Below are 19,033 nucleotides of genomic sequence, written 5' to 3'. Positions count from 1 at the left end.
GAGTTAGGTTTTTAATATTTTTATATCAATACAGTGGCATATCCCATAGAGATGCTTCAACAACTATCTAGACACAGTGTGAGGTTGATAAATATGAATTATCTTAAATCATTTGCAATGAAATTGAACAGCTAACCCAAGGGCTTGGGTTAAGAGAGGAAAGTGAATATATTGTACAGTGTCATTTTTTATTTCTTTTCAGTTTGATTTTTCTCTGTGATGTGTAATGAACTAGATTAATGGGCCCAATTTCATTACTGATTAAATGGATTTGATTTGGACCTTTAACAAGAAAGTCACAATAGCAGTCAGCTTCAGAGCAAAAGCTTTAAAATAAAAATGAGGGATGGTTTCAGAGAGAAAGAGAACTACTAGGCAGTAATATAGAGGCAGACTTGTTTAAATTCAGATGGATTATTTGATTAATGCAAGGATCATGCTGCTACATGTTGCTGATGAGCTGGTACATATAAAGTAGGTACTGTTAATGAGAACATCTCATGTTAAGAACAACTTTTTTATTCAAATATATTTTAAGTATGTTGTTGCTGTTCAGTCACTCAGTTATGTCTGACTCTTTGCAACCTTACGGACTGCAGCACGCCAGGTTTCCCTGTCCATCACCAACTCCCAGAGCTTGCTCAAACTCATGTTGATTGACTCACTGATGCCATCCAACCATCTCATCTCCTGTTGTCCCCTTCTCCTGCCTTTAATCTTTCCCAAATCAGGGTCTTTTCTAATGAGTCAGCTCTTCGTGACAGGTGGCCTAAGTATTGGAGCATCAACTTCAGCATCAGTCCTTTCAATGAATATTCAGGGTTGAATTTCTTCAGGATTGACTGGTTTGATCTCATTGCAGTCCAAAGAACCTTCAAGAGTCTTCTCCAACACCCCACAGTTCAAAAGCATCAATTCTTTGGTGTTCAGCCTTTTTTACAGTCCAACTCTTACATCCATATGTGACTACTGGAAAAACCATCCGTTCAGTTCAGTTCAGTCACTCAGTTGTGTCCGAATCTTTGTGACCCCATGGACTGCAGCATGTCAGGCCTACCTGTCCATCACCAGCTCCTGGAGTTTACTCAAACTAATGTCCATTGAGTCAGTGATGCAATCCAACTATCTCATACTCTGTCATCGCCTTTTCCTCTGACGTTCAATCTTTCCCAGCATCAGGGTCTTTTCAAATGAGTCAGCTCTTCTCATCAGGTGGCCAAAGTATTGGAGTTTCAGCTTCAACATCAGTCCTTCCAATGAACATTCAGGACTGATTTCCCTCAGGATGGACTAGTTGGATCTCCTTGCAGTCCAAAGGACTCCCAAGAGTCTTCTCCAACACGACAGTTCAAAAGTATCAATTCTTCGGTGCTCAGCTTTCTTTATAGTCAAACTCTCACATCCATACATGACTACTGGAAAACACATAGCCTTGACAAGATGGACCTTTGTTGGCAAAGTAATGTCTCTGCTTTTTAATATGCTGTCTAGGTTAGTCATAACTTTTCTTCAAGGGAGTAAGCACCTTTTTATTTCATGGCTGCAGTCACTATCTGCAGTGATTTGGAGCCCAAAATAATAAAGTCTGACACTGTTTCCACTGTTTCTCCATCTATTTCCCATGAAGTGATGGGACCACATGCTATGGTCTTTGTTTTCTGAATGTTGAACTTTAAGCCAACTTTTTCACTCTCCTCTTTCACTTTCATCAATAGGCTTTTTAGTTCCTCTTCACTTTCTGCCATAAGAGTGGTGTCATCTGCATATCTGAGGTTATGGATATTTCTCACAGCAATCTTGATTCCAGCTTGTGCTTCATCCAGTCCAGTGTTTCTAATGATGTACTCTGCATATAAGTTAAATAAGCATGGTGGCAATATATAGCCTTGATGTATTTTGGAACCAGTCAACCAGTCTGTTTTTCCATGTCCAGTTCTAACTGTTGCTTCCTGACCTTCATATAGGTTTCTCAAGAGGCAGGTTAGGTGGTCTGTTATTCCCATCTCTTTAAGAATTTTCCACAATTTATTATGATCCACACAGTCAAAGGCTTTGGCATAGTCAATAAAGCAGAAATAGATGTTTTTCTGGAACTCTCTTGCTTCATCGATGATCCAGCAGATGAGGGCAATTTGATCTCTGGTTCCTCTACCTTTTCTAAAACCAGCTTGAACATCTGGAAGTTCATGGTTCATGTACTGTTGAAGCCAGGCTTGAAGAATTTTGAGCATTACTTTACTAGAATATGAGATGAGTGCAATTGTGTGGTGGTTTGAACATTCTTTGGCATTGCCTTTCTTAGGGATTAGAATGAAAACTGACCTTTTCCAGTCCTGTGGCCACTGCTGAGTTTTCCAAATTTGCTGACATATTAAATGCAGCACTTTCACAGCATCATCTTTTAGGATTTGAAATAGCTCTACTGGGATTCCATCATTACCACTAGCTTTGTTCATAGTGATGCTTCCTAAGCCCACTTGACTTCATATTCCAGGATATCTGGCTCTAGGTGAGTGATCACACCATCCTGATTATCTGGGTCATGAAGATCTTTCTTGTACAGTCCTTCTGTGTATTCTTGCCACCTCTTCTTAATATCTTCTGCTTCTGTTAGGTCCATACCATTTCTGTCCTTTACTGAGCCCATCTTTGCATGAAATGTTCCCTTGCTATCTCTATTTTCTTGAAGAGATCTCTAGTCTTTCCCATTCTATTCTTTTCCTCTATTTCTTTGCACTGATCACTGAGGAAAGCTTTCTTATCTCTCCTTGCCATTCTTTGGAACTCTGCATTCAAATGGAAATATCTTTTCTCCTTTGCTTTTTGCTACTCTTCTTTTCACAGCTATTTGTAAGGCCTCCTCAGACAGCTGTTTTGCTTTTTTGCATTTCTTTTTCATGGGGATGGTCTTGATCCCTGTCTCCTGTACAATTTCACAAACCTCCATCCATAGTCCATCAGGTACTCTATCAGATCTAGTCCCTTAAATCTATTTCTCACTTCCACTGTATAGTCATAAGGGATTTGATTTAGGTCATACCTGAATGGTCTAGTGGTTTTCCCTACTTTCTTCAGTTTAAATCTGAATTTGGCAATAAGGAGTTCATGATCTGAGCCACAGTCAGTTCCTGGTCTTGTTTTTGCTGACTGTATAGAGCTTCTCCATCTTTGGCTGCAAAGAATATAATCAATCTGATTTTGGTGTTGACCATCTGGTGATGTCCATGTGTAGGGTCTTCTCTTGTGTTGTTAGAAGAGGGTGTTTGCTATGACCAGTGCATTCTCTTGGCAGAAAAGCCATAGATTTGATTAAATGCACCATTGTTGGCAAAGTAACATCTCTGCTTTATAATATGCTGTCTAGGTTGGCCATCACTTTTCTTCCAATTAGTAACATCTTTTAATTTCATGGCTACACTCACCATCTGCAGTGATTTTGGAGCCCAAGAAAATAAAGTTTCTCACTGTTTCCATTGTTTCCCATCTATTTGCTGTGAAGTGATGGAACCAGATGTCATGATCTTTGCTTTTTTAATGTTGAGCTTTAAGCCAGCTTTTTCATTTTCCTCTTTCACCTTCATCAAGAGGCTCTTCACTCTCTAAAATTCCTCTTTGTTTTCTGCCTTAAGGGCTGTGTCATCTGTGTATCTGAGGTTATTGATATTTCTCCTTGCAATCTTGATTCCAGCTTGTGCTTCATCCAGCCCTACATTTCGCATGATGTACTCTGAGTCTAAGTTTAATAAGCAGGGTGACAATACATAGCCTTGATGTACTCATTTCCCCGTTTTGAACCAGTCTGTTGTTCCATGTCCCATTTTAACTGTTGCTTCTTGATCTGCATACAGGTTTTTCAGGAGACAGGTCAGGTGGTCTGGCATTCCCATTTTTTAAAGAATTTTCCAGTTTGTTTTATCCACACAGTCAAAGGCTTTACTAAGTCAATGAAGCAGAAGTAGATTTTTTCCTGGAACTCTCTTGCTTTTTCTATGATTCAACAGATTTTGGCAATTTGACCTCTGGTTCTTCTCCCTTTTATAAATCCAGCTTGAACATCTGGAAGTTCTTGGTTTATATTTTGTTGAAGCCTGGCTTGGAGAATTTTGAGCATTACTTGGCTAGCGTGTGAAATGAGGGCAATTGTGTGGTAGTTTGAACATTCTTTGGCATTGCCTTTCTTTGGGATTGGAATGAAAACTGACCTTTTCCAGACCTGTGGCCACTGCTGAGTTTTCCAAATTTGCTGGCATATTTAGTGCTGCAAAACTCCATTAGCCTTTGACCTGCTTCATTTTGACTCCAAGGCCAAACTTGCCTGTTACTCCAGGTATCTCTTGGCTTCCCTCCCAGGTCTCCTACATTGCAGGCGGATTCTTTAATCATGTGAACTAAAGACAAGTCCTGTTTTAAGTATTTTACTATTTGTCAACCATTACCAGCTATTATTATGGGTTAAATTCCCATAAAGGTATGTTGAAGTCCAAATCCACAGTTCCTATGTAATGTGAACTTATTTAAAATAGGGTCTTTGTAGATGTAATAGAATTAAGATCAGGTCATTAGTGCGTGCCTGCTAAGTTGCTTCAGCCATGTACAACTCTGTGTGACCCTATGGACTGTAGTCTGCCAGTCTTCTCTGTCCATGAAATTCTCCAGGCAAGAAAACTCAAGTGGGTGGCCATGCCCTCTTCCAGGGGATCTTCCTGATCCAGGAATCTAACTCGAATCTCCTGAGTTGGCAGACAGGTTTTTTACCTCGAGCACCACCTGGGAAGCCCCCAGGTCATTAGGGTAGGCCCTGATTCAGATGACCAGTGTCCTTATACAAAGAGAGAAATTCAGACACAGACACACACAAGAAGGAGGACAGCCAGCCACATCAGGACAGGAACAGATATAGGTGAAGCCATGTGACAACAAAGGTAGAGATTAAAGTAATGCAGTTGCAAGCCCAGCCACACTATGGATTAATAGCCACCAATAGAAACTAACAGATAAGGAAGGATTTCTCCCTTACAGGTTTCAGAGGACGTATGGCCTTGCTAACACCTTGATTTTGGCCTCTTGTCTCCAGATCTTTTGAGAGCATAAATTTCTGTTCTTTTAAGTCATCCAGTCTGTGGCACTCTGCAACAGCAGTGCTAGGAAACTAACATGTAATTAAGTATTTTAATATTAGAATACATGTTACATATTTTAATAAACCCTGCTGCTGCTACTGCTGCTAAGTCACTTCAGTCGTGTCCGACTCTGTGCGACCCCATAGATGTCAGCCCACCAGGCTCCCCCATCCCTGGGATTCTCCAGGCAAGAACACTGGTGTGGGTTGCCATTTCCTTCTCCAAAGCAAGAAAGTGAAAAGTGAAAGTGAAGTCGCTCAGTGGTGTCCAACTCCTCGCGACCCCATGGACTGCAGCCTACCAGCCTAGGATGGAGCCTACTCCTCCATCCATGGGATTTTCCAGGCAAGAATATTGGAGTGGGGTGCCATTGCCTTCTCCAATAATAAACCCTAGAGAAAGCTAAATGGTTTGATCAGTTTATAAATTAAACTGATGTAATATCTCATTCAGATACAATCACTAGCTAGTGATAAATATAGGACTCAGATAGAAGAAATACATTTTGGGGACTTAAAATATCACTAATAAAATATATAACAGAAATATTCCAATATAAATGAGAAGTTTTCTACTTCATGACAGTGGTACAGATATGACTCTGTAAGAATTTCTAGTGAAGAAGAGACCATCTTTACTATTTCTGTTGACTAGAGATGCTTCCTGGAAGAGGCAGCACTTTGAACTGAGCTTAGGATGCCACAGATTTGAATATACAAACCTGGAGGGAAGAACTTGAAGGAACCATGTGAAGTACTACCGAGGCAGAAAGCCACATGTGAGTGGGCTATTCAACACTAGGCTCTGGAGTCTAGTCTAACTATCTTTGGCAGTGGCAAGTGCCCTGAGCAAAGTTTTGATGTTGAAACCATATTTTTCCATTACTTTCTCATGGGCTCAGCCTCTGAGGGAGCAGGAAGGGTTTCTATAAACTGTATCTTCAAAGCAGAGATGATAAGAATAAAACAAAAGGCAAACAATCAAGGAGTCAAATTCTTGGTTCCCTAAATGTCTGTAAACCTGTGGCGGAGACGATGTTTTAAAAAGACTGGACTTTTAACTGTAAGAAATTTGTGCCTTTTTCTTTCACTTTTGGAAGCTCCATTTAATTATGAAGAACTAGTGCCTGCTGGAACTGGAGCCAAGAACTGATATCTTAGAGTAGGAAAGGGAGGTTTAGACTGATTAGCTTATGGGAAGAGAGATCACAAAGGAATGTAGCTAGACCTTAGGAACAATGGTTCTCAGGGAAGTGCCCATCCCTTTATTTTTCAACCAAGCCCCAGAGAGTAGACTAGACAAACCCCCAGATATGAGAAGAAAAGACTAGCTGCTTGGCTTCCCACAGTATAATGTAGAATTCTGCAAGTCTTATGGGAAAACCCAATGCCCAGTTGGCACCCAGGATTAGACTAGCCATGATTGAAGGAGTTTTAAATCAGTATGAGGTCAACTACACAAAACCATGAACTCCCAGAATAGTGTGGGAAGATAACCAATATTTCTGAGCAACCAGTCCCCAGCAAATGTTCAGAATTTTTAGCAGGATCAAGGTACCAGAAGAAGACTTGTGTTTAGGACAAAGAGGATATGGATAACATGGTTCTGACAATGAAAGCAGACATGAACTGGGTCCTTTAAGGTAATAGAGTAGTGAGGGCCAGAGGAACATGAACTACATTTCCATGTGAACCGGAGGAGCCAGGGACTGGCATAAGGACCAGATGCCTCTCTTCTAATGCTGGGATGACACATAACTCCACCCTAGGACTGTGATGACTCTGGGAGAAACTAAGGCGAACCACGCCTGTGTATGTTTGTGTGTGCATGCTGATGGTGGTGGTGTGTGTGAGAGGTGAAATTCTGAGACTATTAAAACAGAAATAATTTAATTACCATGAATTGGTAGAGTTAAACACTTTTGATATCCATAGAATGGGGATCTCATTAACAATAATTGCAGTTAAAAATAAAGTTGTGTTTTACACATCTGATTTTGGGAACTTTTTACTATTTAGTTTGTATTTACCACAAAAGAAGTTGACACAGAGGGTGTAATGAATGAAAATATGCCCAAGATCCCATATTTAAGCCAGGATTGACTAATGGTAAAAAGTTACAGTCGTAAAATACCAAGTTGCTGCCAGATTTAGGCTAAATACCTTCATATTAATCTTCTCCTATATCTTCAGGCAACTTTATTCTTATTGGTCAGATGAAGGGGACTGAAACTCTTTCATATTTAATAATCTGTCTGACAAAATATAGTCAGAGTTGATAATAGAACTTGTGTTGGTCTGAGAATCAAGTTCATCACATCCTGCTTTATTTTAGTCAGAGCATGTTTCATATTGTTCAAACTAAACTTTTTATAAGAAAATAGCTGTAGTTAGAGGTGAGTTGTTATTTTGAGTTTCCTCTGCTGGAGTGTTTACTGCTTTTCAATTTCAGTCACTGTGATTATATTTATAACATATATATTATGTTAATATGTAACATATAACATATATCTCTCCTTGGTCTTTCTTTGCTTATCCTCTGGCTTTCTCTCTTTGGCTACAAGTTACCCTAAAGCATTAGGCTCAAGAACAATGGAAAATGATAGGTCTCTACTTATAATGTGTTAACCACTGTTTTCATCATACAAATAGATAAAGAGCTCCTTGACAGAAGATAAAAATGTACACCTGGCCTATAATATTTTATTGAACCAGTTTGGTTCTTAAATATATTCCAGTATCTAAATTTAAAGACCACATTATCCCAGAAATGGAATCTGGTTCTGCCTGTAAAAATAAGCAGGTAATCTCAATCCATTTTGGCTGCCGTGGTCTTACTTCTGCTGATGTCAAAATTTAACTAATTCAGGAAAAGATTTTGATGATTCTTTTAAAATCATAAGGTGATTTTGAGTTGGAAACAATGAACATGCTTAATATTAATAATTATGTGATTTACTCAAATCACTAGTTTGAGTGATTAGTATTACTCCATTAGTATTAATTGAAAAATAACTGAAATATCACACTCCCTAAACCATGTTTCCTGTGAGTTCTTATCATTTTTGACTGTAAACAGTTGTATATGTCCATGGCATACTTAGACTATGTATTCAAAATTCAGTGGGTGCTTGAGTAAAGTTCAAAATATTGTAATAAGATACTGCAGAATTTTCTTGGGATAAAAATATGCATTAGAAGTGAATAATTAATGTTATTATTACTAATATAATAGTTTTAGATTAACATTGTGAAAAATGGAATCAGGATAAATTTTCTCACATTATACCTATTATGATAAAATATGAATAATTTTATATTTTAGAACAGAATTATTTATATTAATATACATGCTTCCACTATCCATGCTTCTAACCAAGAATAGCTTTTGTTCCTGGTTAGTAAAGAACACACATTTTAAAGTGACTTATATGGTTATTTTTTCCTATTCAGAAATATAAAACACTTGGTGAATATTATGGAGTATAATTTGAAACCACATACCCATAAAGGCTAGGTCTAGCTGGCTCAGCTTAGCAGAGCTGAAACACTGATTTGAATACTTTTTCAAATACTTTTTGTGTCTAATTTTTCAGTTTTAGTATTTCCTTTGCTCAGGTTCTGTATTTGGTGAATATATAGGTGGAATATCTATTTTTATATTTATGTAGCCTTAGATCATACCTTAGAATTCTTAATTTTTCAAATTCCTGCAAGTTATTTTTTTTAAATATGCATTTTGATACCCAAGGTGAATATTAAAATCTAAACTTGCATTTTGGTATTAACGCTAAAATCAGCATATTTCAAACTTGGAGAAAGTTAATTTAATATATTTTTGTCCAGAAACATATGAATATTCAAAACTCTATTCCCTGTTTTTTAAAATTATCTGATCTTTATTCCCAGGGCTGAAGTTCTCCAAGGCTGCTTGCTAGATAAGTGACCACAGCAGGCACAGTTCCAAGGAGCAAGGTGAGTCATATTTGGGAATTTTGGTCATTACCAGGGTAGTAATGTTTATTGTTAGATATGAAAGCTGATATAGAACAACTAATAGTACGTGAAGTGAGTGATAAAAAATGAAGTTGATTAGAAGGTTCAGGAACTCAAGAGTAAAGAAAATACCAGGACTTGGCCATGAACAAGGTAAGGAGGTCAAGACTTTTCTTTTCTCAGTGGATTATGATTTTGAAGCAAGAGTCCATGTCAACCAGGTTATAGGTAGTATTAGAATAGAAAAATTATTTGGAGAAAAATGATCTTCAAAAGGTTTTAAGTGGCCTCAGATTCTATATTGATAACTGACCATTTAAAAAAATGTTTGTGTTACTGTTCTGTGTGGATCATGATTCTCTTCTCTCAAATGAAAAACTTTGGAACCATGTTGTTCCTTTGCAGAATTTTCTAGAATGACAAAAGACAGTTATAAAGGAGGAACTGAGAAGTATTTACTATGCTTTACACAGGTAAGTTTGCTCATGGTCACTTAATAGTTTGTTTTATTTGGAGGAAGCAAAAATCTTCTAAGACGGTCACTTATGAATTATTCTTGTAATTTGTAAGGAAAATAATTCTGATTTCTGAGAACCGACCTTGTTGTGAAGAGTGGCAGATTGTTGAAATTGATTAACTGGAAATTAGAGAATATGTTCTTAGCTGCTGGGCTGAATTCAGATTATATAAAATAAGTTAGGAAACCAAACAAATGTATTTTTTATTCTATTTATTCTTATAACAGTAAGTACACTGATATTATTGACCACAATGTATACCGTATTTTGGGCTATTCATAATATGCTTAATTAACACCTTAATATTTCATAAGACCACACTACAAAATTTAATACTGTAATAGAATATCTTTTAAAAATAGAAATTAGTATTTTTTATTAAAATATACCTAGTTTATAGGAATAACTGATGCTTTAAGAAATGATTATTTACTCTGTTAATAAAAAGTACATTTACAATTAAGACATATTCAAATTCCCATAACGTGTAATTTGTATCTCTTCAAGGAATGTTTATTACTAATATTTACTATAGTTCATTTCTTCAGCAAACAGTAAATTGTGGGATATAAACATATGGCCACCCTAGAACGATACTTTTCCTTAATTTATTAGGAGAGATTTTTCTGTGTCCATACTAATCCTTGTTTCATATTGGCACTTTCAGATCTCAGATGCAATGTTCTGAAATTTATTTTTTATTGTATCTACTTCATTATTCAGTATTACTTGAGCAGCAGTAGTCTTTGGAACAATTGTGACATGTTGGTATTATAAAAGCAAACAATAGAAGACCTTTGATCCAAGGCGCTCATAGAATAGTAGGCTGTCACGACCTCTGTGTTAACAGCTCTCATGCCACCTTCATACTAACATCTAACATTTGAGTGTTAAATGCTTTACATGTATTAGCTCATATTTCTAATAACAAATCAGAAAGGTGACTCTTTTAAAGTGATCCTAATTTTATAGATTAGAAAAGTGGGTCACAGAAAGAGTAGAGTAATTAGCTTCGAGGCATACAAGTAATATCAGAGCCAATATTTGAACAAGGGCAATCTATGCCAATGTCTATGCCTTAACCCACTATGTAAGAGAAGAAAATACACAGATGTTATTGGAGCATAGGGAAAACCCATGCCAATCCGATTTAGGAAAATCACTACAGTGAAGATTCAGTTTAGTTTTGAAGAGGGGACAGAAAGAAGAGCTCTTTGAACAGTGGGGACACCCTCTGTGATAATGTGAAGAATATACTCTATGTGTTTGAGAATGGCAAGAAGTTCTGGGGGCTTGATTAGAAGTGTTCATGTGAGGAAATGGCAGTAAACAGAGCTAGGATTTGGGGGCAGGTATCACAACATAATGACAGTCTAAGAAATCTGAACTTTATTTTGGAAGCTAGGGGGGAGCTATTGAAACATTTCAAGGTTCATATTCCGCAATATGAATATACTCACCTTTTAGAAAGTTCATCTTGGCAACAGTCTGGAAGAGAAGAAAGGCTAGTTAGGAAAAAAAGTGAAGTATTTGGGCAAAAGCTGATAAAAACCCAAACATAAGTATTGATAGGGGAAAGAAAAGGAGACAAAGATAAAGGATGTCTAGTCTTAGTATTTAAAATGGCTATCATTTTATAAGCACTTTACAGTAATCTAATTTGTAAAAAAACTCTCTGCAAAAGATTTTATTCATGGTATTTTATAATGAGGTAATAAGGGCTTAGAGATGCTTAGTAGCTTATTCAGAGTCTAGAGTTAGTCACTGATAAATTTGGGATTCAGATCCATGGCTTAAATTCCTTCTAGTCTAAGATGCTGCTTGCTATGAAAGTCTTTACGTTTGCTTTGAAATCTGCAAAGTTTGTTCTTAGAGTAGAATAGTAAATTAGAAGTATCAATCTAGCTTAACACTCATGTTTCTGATCTGGGTATGAGTTTTTGTGTCATTTCACCAAAATATAGAGGAAGAACATCCTAATACAATTTTCTCAAAAAAGATGTATATGATAGCTGCATTCCTTTATTATCTTTTACTTCTCAAACTGATCTGGCATCAAGCATGTCTATATCAAAATAGCTACTGATAAGATCAGTAATCACATTCCTGTCTCTAAATTCAAAGAATATTTTTTATACCCTTCTTACTGTGCTTCTCAGTAACATTCAGCTCTATCGTCTACTTTCTTGAATTGCAAAATTCTCATCTTTTGAATTTCTTGCAATAGCACCCTTTGGTTTTCTTCCTACCTCACTGTGTTTGTTCTCAGGCTGATTACTATAGGCCATTAAGTTCTGAAGTTACACTTAGTGGTAGAATCCTATTCTCATCTCTTATGTTTTTATTCACTTTTATGACTTCAATCATTATTAGCTATACAGAGAGAACAGATTCACTTACCTGGCCCCTTCTCTGATACCCCTTCCTGGCAACCTATAAAGCATCTCAAACAGAAGATATGAAAAATAATAAACTCATAGTATTCTCCCACAGTTCTCTTCCTTTCTCAGCTTTCCTGATCTCTGTGAATGGCACTCTAATCCTTTTATTTTTACAAGGAAATAACAAAGCTCATCTTGGACATAGCATTCTTCCTCATCTTCCATAACTGAAGCATTACTAAGTCCTGTCAGTCACATTTCCTAAATATTCCTCATATTATTTTTTCATGTGCATGGCCAACACAACATTTCCTTCTGTACTTATTGCAATCTTGGGATTCTCAATAGCCTATAAACTAATTTCCCCAAACTCCTCTGAACTTTTCTTTAATCAGTTGTCCATACTTTATTGCAGAGTGATCTGTCAGAATCCATTCCTGATCATGTTCCTCATCTGTTAACTACCCTTTAATGATGCATGTTGCTTTCAGGAGAAAAAGCAGGATTCTCACCTTGGCCTTAACACCCTGTGTGATGCAACCTGTAGCTCTGCTCTGCCAACTTCCTCATGCAGCCCCACTGGGCCTCTTCCCACCCTTCATACTCACTATTGATCCTTTTCCCTACTCTTAACTAGGTATTTTCTGCCGCCTTCTACCCTTAACTAGATATTTTCTACTCATCCTACAAATTTGAGTTCACACATCACTCCCTCTAGGAATTTTTCTCTGACCTTTTTATGTTATATCCCTCTATGAGGGGCCTTAGAATCTGAAGGGAAGGTCAGAAGAAGTTTTGTATCTGTTGTAATTTTCATTACCCAATTTTAATATACACAGTTAATATAAAATGCCGAGTGGATTAGAACACTTGACAGAACACAGATTTACAGACTGTTTTCTTGAACACATCATCTTTTAAAGCTAAAAAAATATATGCTGCTTTTCTTCTTGCTTTTTTTGATGGATTGCTGTGTCAAATTTACCAACACAGTGGTGTGTGGGAGGCTGTGTATATGATAATGTGTGCATATCATTCTGTGAGTTAGATCAGTGACAGAAAAAATATCAGAAGGCAGAGGTAGTAGAAATGAGAGGGAAGATACTTGGAGAAGGATACATTTATGTGGAGGGGATTTGGAAAAGATCAGCTAGGGCAACCAGGGAGGAAAAAGACACAAAGACAAATGATGTTGAAGTCATAAAAAGGACAATAACTCCAACCTCAGCCAATCTGAAATAAAACATTTTAAGCCTGTTGGACTAGATACACAATTTATCCCAAATATATCAGAGCTTGATGTGGGGTGGAGAGAGGCCTTCCTGGGCAATGGTTCTTTGATGCCCTGCCCTATGACTTTGAATCGCCTAGCCAGCTTCAAAGGAATGGCCTAAACTTGCTCTCATTCTCTTTGTATTAATTCAAATTTCTACTATGGTTTTCATAAGCAGAAATGCTTTTCTTTGTTCTGCCAAAACTTTTAGAAACAATAAACACAACTAGACATCTCCCTCAAAACTCAGACAGAAACAAAATAAACTCCTTTTGCTGAGAACTTTTTTTCCATTCAGGATGAGAATTTTTTTAAGGAGTGTTAAGAGGGGATAAAATACAAGTGTGTCATGCTTCCTGCCCCACACAGAAAGAGATCAAAATATCACAGATAAATGTTTTATTCAAACCTCAATCCAACTTTTGTAATTCATGTTATTTAAACTGTGTGGATCATTTTCTGAGGAAACTTAATTTGCTTCCCAATTAAACTAATTTTAATTATTAATACAGCCCAAACTCAGATGACAACAATGGACTCTTGATCACTGACAGATAAGCTCATTTGAATTGTAATCAACTTCTAATACCTTGAACTTTGCAAGGCTCTCTGACTGGTTACTCAACTGGGTTTTCTTCCAGTTATGGAAAATGTAACTCTTGCATTAAAAGGGAGCTAGCTTGTGAGTCCTTTCACTTTTCACTTTCCTGCATTGGAGAAGGAAATGGCAACCCACTCCAGTGTTCTTGCCTGGAGAATCCCAGGGACGGGGGAGCCTGGTGGGCTGCCATCTATGGGGTCGCACAGAGTCGGACACGACTGAAGCGACTTAGCAGCAGCAGCAGCAGCAGCTTGTGAGTCTGTTTCTGTTTGGTAAATTATTTCTTTCTCTTAAATGGCCGAATAATATTCCATTGTATATATGTACCACATTGTCTTTATCCATTCCTCTGTTGATGGCCTTTTAGGTTGCTTCCAGGTCTTGGCTGTTGCAAATGAGTTTATGGTTGCCAGAGGGGAAGGGAAACAGGAAATTTGAGACCAACATGTACACATTGCTATATTTAAAGTGGATAACCAATAAGGTCCTGCTTATAGCACAGGGAACTCTGCTCAATGTTATATAGAAGCCTGGATGGAAGGGGAGTTTGCAGGAGAATGGATATATGTATATGTATGGCTGAGTCCCTTTGCTGTCCATCTGAAACTATCACAATATTATTAATCAGCTGTACACCAATATAAAATAAAGAGCTTAAAGCGGAGAGAGAGAGAGAGCTAGCAAGGCATATGAGACACCAAGGCGAAGCATAATACATCTTGCTAGAGATATGTTCATTTTTTAAAAGCAAAATTTTATACTTATAAAGATGAAAGAATATATGCATTTTTCAAAACCAAACATTGACTTGAAACAAGTTTGATACTTGTAGTGGGTCCTGGGTTTACCCTCTCACATTCCTTTGATGTCTCAATGTCTTGATAGAAAAATTTAAGAAGCCACAAGTATGATATTTCAAAGGTTTATTTAAAGTTTAGTATAGAATTGATTAAACATTTTAATAGAAAAATGCAAAGGTAAGTGTAAACACAGCTGTGGTAACTTAGGAACATTTTCTTAATTCCTGACCCCTTCCTGATGTATCCAAATGAATACCATCTCTTCCTCTGGAGAATATACAGACTCACATTCTGATTTAAAGGTGGTATGGCATAATGAAAGAATAGCTGTACCTCCAATTCTCCCATTTTTATTAATGAGTGTTTTGTGGCAAATAAATCATTAACCAAAATGGGAAAGTTAGAGGTGGAACTGTTTGAAGAGGGAGATTCTACAAGTACTCATCACCTACCCAGGTTGACCAAAAGGGTATGCGAAGCAGAACACATAAAAGCAATTAAGGCTTAACTCATTTCTCACCCTCTTATCCAAAATTCAATCCAAATTTAAGATTCATCAATTTATTTCTCACATCTTTCCAGTTCCACTTACTCTCCCTTTCTCCAACTGCTTACTATCAGAGAATAATAATTTCATGATTATTTCTAATCCATTTTACCACCTTGCTCTTCATCCATATATGTTTTTATATTCCACTCACCTGTCAGTCTTTACACTTGCCTTCTAGACCAAAGACTCTGTCTTGGTTCTCTTTCTATTTCACTAGTCACTCTTCTGAGTCTCTCTTGCTGATTCTTCTTCATCTCCCTATTCTCTGCAGATGATGATGACCCAAGACTCAATATTCAGACATCTATTAATATTTACTCTTTTAGTTTTAAATCCCATCTGTGTGCTGCTGACTCTCAAATACACATCAATAAAGATCTCACCCTGAACTCCAGATTTGTTTATCCAATTGCCTATATAACTTTTATACTTGGCTACCTAATATTATCTCAGCTCACAGCAATGGCATCCAAAGTGTGTCTCATTGCCTGACAATCTAGACAGACGGTACAGCCATATTTTATTTACTGTCTGTATGCCTCTACTTAAAAAAAAAATCACAAGATAGAGATGTCATTTGTGTTATTCTTTCCTTATTGCAAAATAATTTTGCCTGACAGAGATGCATATATGTATTAGATGAATGAAGGAAGAGACTAGTATATATTTTTAAGATCAATGAAATACTTACGTGTTCCCCAGAAAGCAGAGTCTGAGGTGAAGAGTAATGGTTAGGAAGTTCACGGAGAGTACTCTCAGGGTAAACTCCTGGGAGTCAGGTGAAGAAAGAAGTATTAGGTCAAGGGAGAAGCCAGTCTGTGATTCCATGAAGACCCTTGTAGCTGAGTTGGCACTGTAGAGATCTAGAAATGGATCCAGGATAGAGGGAGTATTTACAGCCCACATGAAGCGCTGAAAGCAAGCTCCCTTGCGGGAGGCAGCGCTTTTCAGATAAAAGTCATGTCTGTCTCAATCTCAGTTACCTTCTCAGCATCAGGATGGACATGTGTTTTAGTCCTAAGAGGCTCCACATTTTCCACTCTGCTCTTATTTTCAAGATCAGATGATAGAAATAAATTATCAAAGTGTTTCAAAGGTATAAGAAGCAATTCTGAGGACCCACATGATTAAATATATTTAGTTCACTAAGACATTGGATAAGTCAACTTCATCATAGATAAAGAAACAAGTGGAACAGAACCTGAAAATATGCTGGATTTATAAAATAGAGATAAGTGAAAGTGAAAGTCGCTCAGTCGTGTCCAACTCTTTGTGACCCCATGGACTATACAGTCCATGGAATTCTTCAGGCCAGAATACTGGAGTGGACAGCCTTTCCCTTCTCCAGGGGAATCTTCCCAACCCAGGGATGGAACCCAGGCCTCCTGCATTGCAGGCAGACTCTTTACCAGCTGAGCCACAGGGGAAGCCCATAATATAGAGATAAAAGAGGAGTTTTCAAAGTGAAGAGCAATTCATGTGCAAGTTAAATAAAGCAAGCAAGACAACAAGGAGCTGATGTTTTCAGAGTATCTTCATCTATTTTCGTCATTTCTCTTGTACATGAACTCCTCCCCCCGCCCCACATACACACACTGCTGCTTACTTCCTACTTGTTTGATTTGGATATCATTATCTGAAGACGCTCATGGTCTCTTGGGCCACTCCTCTCCAATATGCTTCATAAGTGCTACCTCTTCTGGTAGTTCTTGGAGCAGACTTCTGTTTTTTTTTGGAGCCTGTGAATTGCCTACCATGAGCACGACCTACTCTTTTCCTTACTAAAGGAAGTAGCTTGGAGTAGCAGTTTGCTGATATGTAAATACAGGGCTTTCCTTTCTTTCAGGTACATTTATGTGACGATTTTGGTTAATGAAGTGTGTCTTAGAGTTGTTAAAAAAGTGTTTTCCCTTTCCTATATTGAAAGCGTCTCTTTCTGTCTTGCTCCTTCTGTGTACAATGTGGAGATGAGACAGAGGAGCAGTGCCATCTTATAGCCGTCAAGGAGCAGTGTGAACACGAAAGCCAACATACTGGTCGGTGCAGAGTAGAGACACAGAGACAAGTCAGGTTCTTGAAGGTGGTGGTAAACCATTGCAAAATCCCTGGAGCAGTGGCCTCTGGATTTCTAGTTAGGGAAGCCTCCTTAAAATGTTTTCATTTTACTGAAGTATAACATTGATTTAAAATGTTAATTTTTGCTGTGTAACAAAGTGACTGAGTTATACACACATATATATATTAATAAATATACACATACATATTTCATATTCTTTTTCCTTATGTTTATCACAAGATGTTGAATATTACAGTTGAACTTTGTTTATCCATCCTATAAATAATAGGTTGTATCTGTTAATCCTAAATTCCCAATCAATTCTACCCCAGGCCCTACTCTTGGCAACCACAAATCTGTTCTCCATGTCTGTGAGTCTGTTTCGTAGATATATTCATTTGTGTCATATTTTAGAATCCACATATAAGTGACACAATATGGTATTTTTTTCTCTTTTTGACTTATTTCACTTAATATGATAATCTCTAGGTCCATCCCTGTTATTGCAAATGGTATTATTTCACTCTTTGTAATGATTGAGTAATGTTCCATTGTACAATGGAATGTTGTATATATATTTATACCAATTATATATGTATATATACACCAATCATATATGTGCATATATATTACATATATATGCATACATACATACATACATATATATATATACATATATATGCATACATACATACATACATATATATATATATATATACACACACACACACACACATATATATATATATATATACACACACGAGGCTTCGCTGGTAGCTCAGATAGTAAATAATCCGCCTACAATGCGGGAGATCTGGGTTCAATCCCTGGGTCGGGAATATCTCCTGGAGAAGGAAATGTCAACCCACTCCAGTACTCTTGCCTGGAAAATCCCATGGATGGAGCAGCCTGGTAGGCTATAGTCCATGGGGTCGCAAAGAGTCAGACATGACTGAGTGACTTCACTTTCACTTTCATATATATACACACACATAACATCTTTATCCATCAATCTTTTGATGAACATTTAGGTTGCTTCCATGTCCTAGCTATTCTAAACAGTGCTGCTATGAACATCGGGGTACATGTGTGTGTTTGGATTTTTTTTTCTCTGGGTATATCCCCAGTTCTGGGATTGCTAGGTTATATGGTAGTTCTATTTTTAATTGTTTAAGGAAACTCCATACTGTTTTTCATAGTGGCTGTATAAATTTACATCCCCAGTAACACTGCAAGAAGATTCCCTTTTCTCCACATCCTCCCTAGGATTTATTATTTGTAAATTTGGAACCCATTTTAAATGTTACTATTTATTGGGTATTCAATTACATTGTGTGTTGCTAACCACATTCTTAAATGATAATGTTTTCTTAGTTACGTTCCATTTTCATTCTGTATGTTTTCTCCAAATTATCTCTCATAAACCCCATATGCTAATAACTCATAAATCTATATTTCCACCAGGGTCCCAACTTCTGAGATCCAGAATGATATAATCAAATCCTTACTGAGTATCTTTTCTTGCATTTACTTAAGCATTTGAAAGTCAATAGCTTTATTCACAAACTCATTGTACTTTCCCCACATTTTTCCATTTCTCCTTATTATGCTCATAGGCACTGGCATTCAATCAATCATAAATAATGAAATCAAAGAAGTCAGCCAGGACTTCTTCCTCTTACTTATCTTGTTCAAATCATCAAGTCTTATGCCACCTCCTAAACAGTTCTTAAAATGTA

General features: G+C 37.1%; 1 long non-coding RNA gene across 3 annotated transcripts in view; it reads left to right on the top strand.

Annotated features, from left to right (window-relative positions):
• LOC122427466 overlaps window positions 1-19,033 on the top strand; it is a 456,678-nt gene that overhangs the window by 415,994 nt on the left and 21,651 nt on the right. For all 3 annotated transcript variants that reach the window (XR_006265425.1, XR_006265426.1, XR_006265427.1), the window contains exons 2-3: window positions 9,029-9,094; window positions 9,521-9,588. This is a non-coding gene — a long non-coding RNA (uncharacterized LOC122427466). The remainder of the gene's footprint in view (window positions 1-9,028; window positions 9,095-9,520; window positions 9,589-19,033) is intronic.

Source organism: Cervus canadensis, chromosome 25 (assembly GCF_019320065.1).
Source record: "Cervus canadensis isolate Bull #8, Minnesota chromosome 25, ASM1932006v1, whole genome shotgun sequence".
NCBI classification, from domain to species: domain Eukaryota; kingdom Metazoa; phylum Chordata; class Mammalia; order Artiodactyla; family Cervidae; genus Cervus; species Cervus canadensis.
Note: the sequence above shows the minus strand (reverse complement) of the source record. Positions and strands in the feature narration are given on the sequence as shown.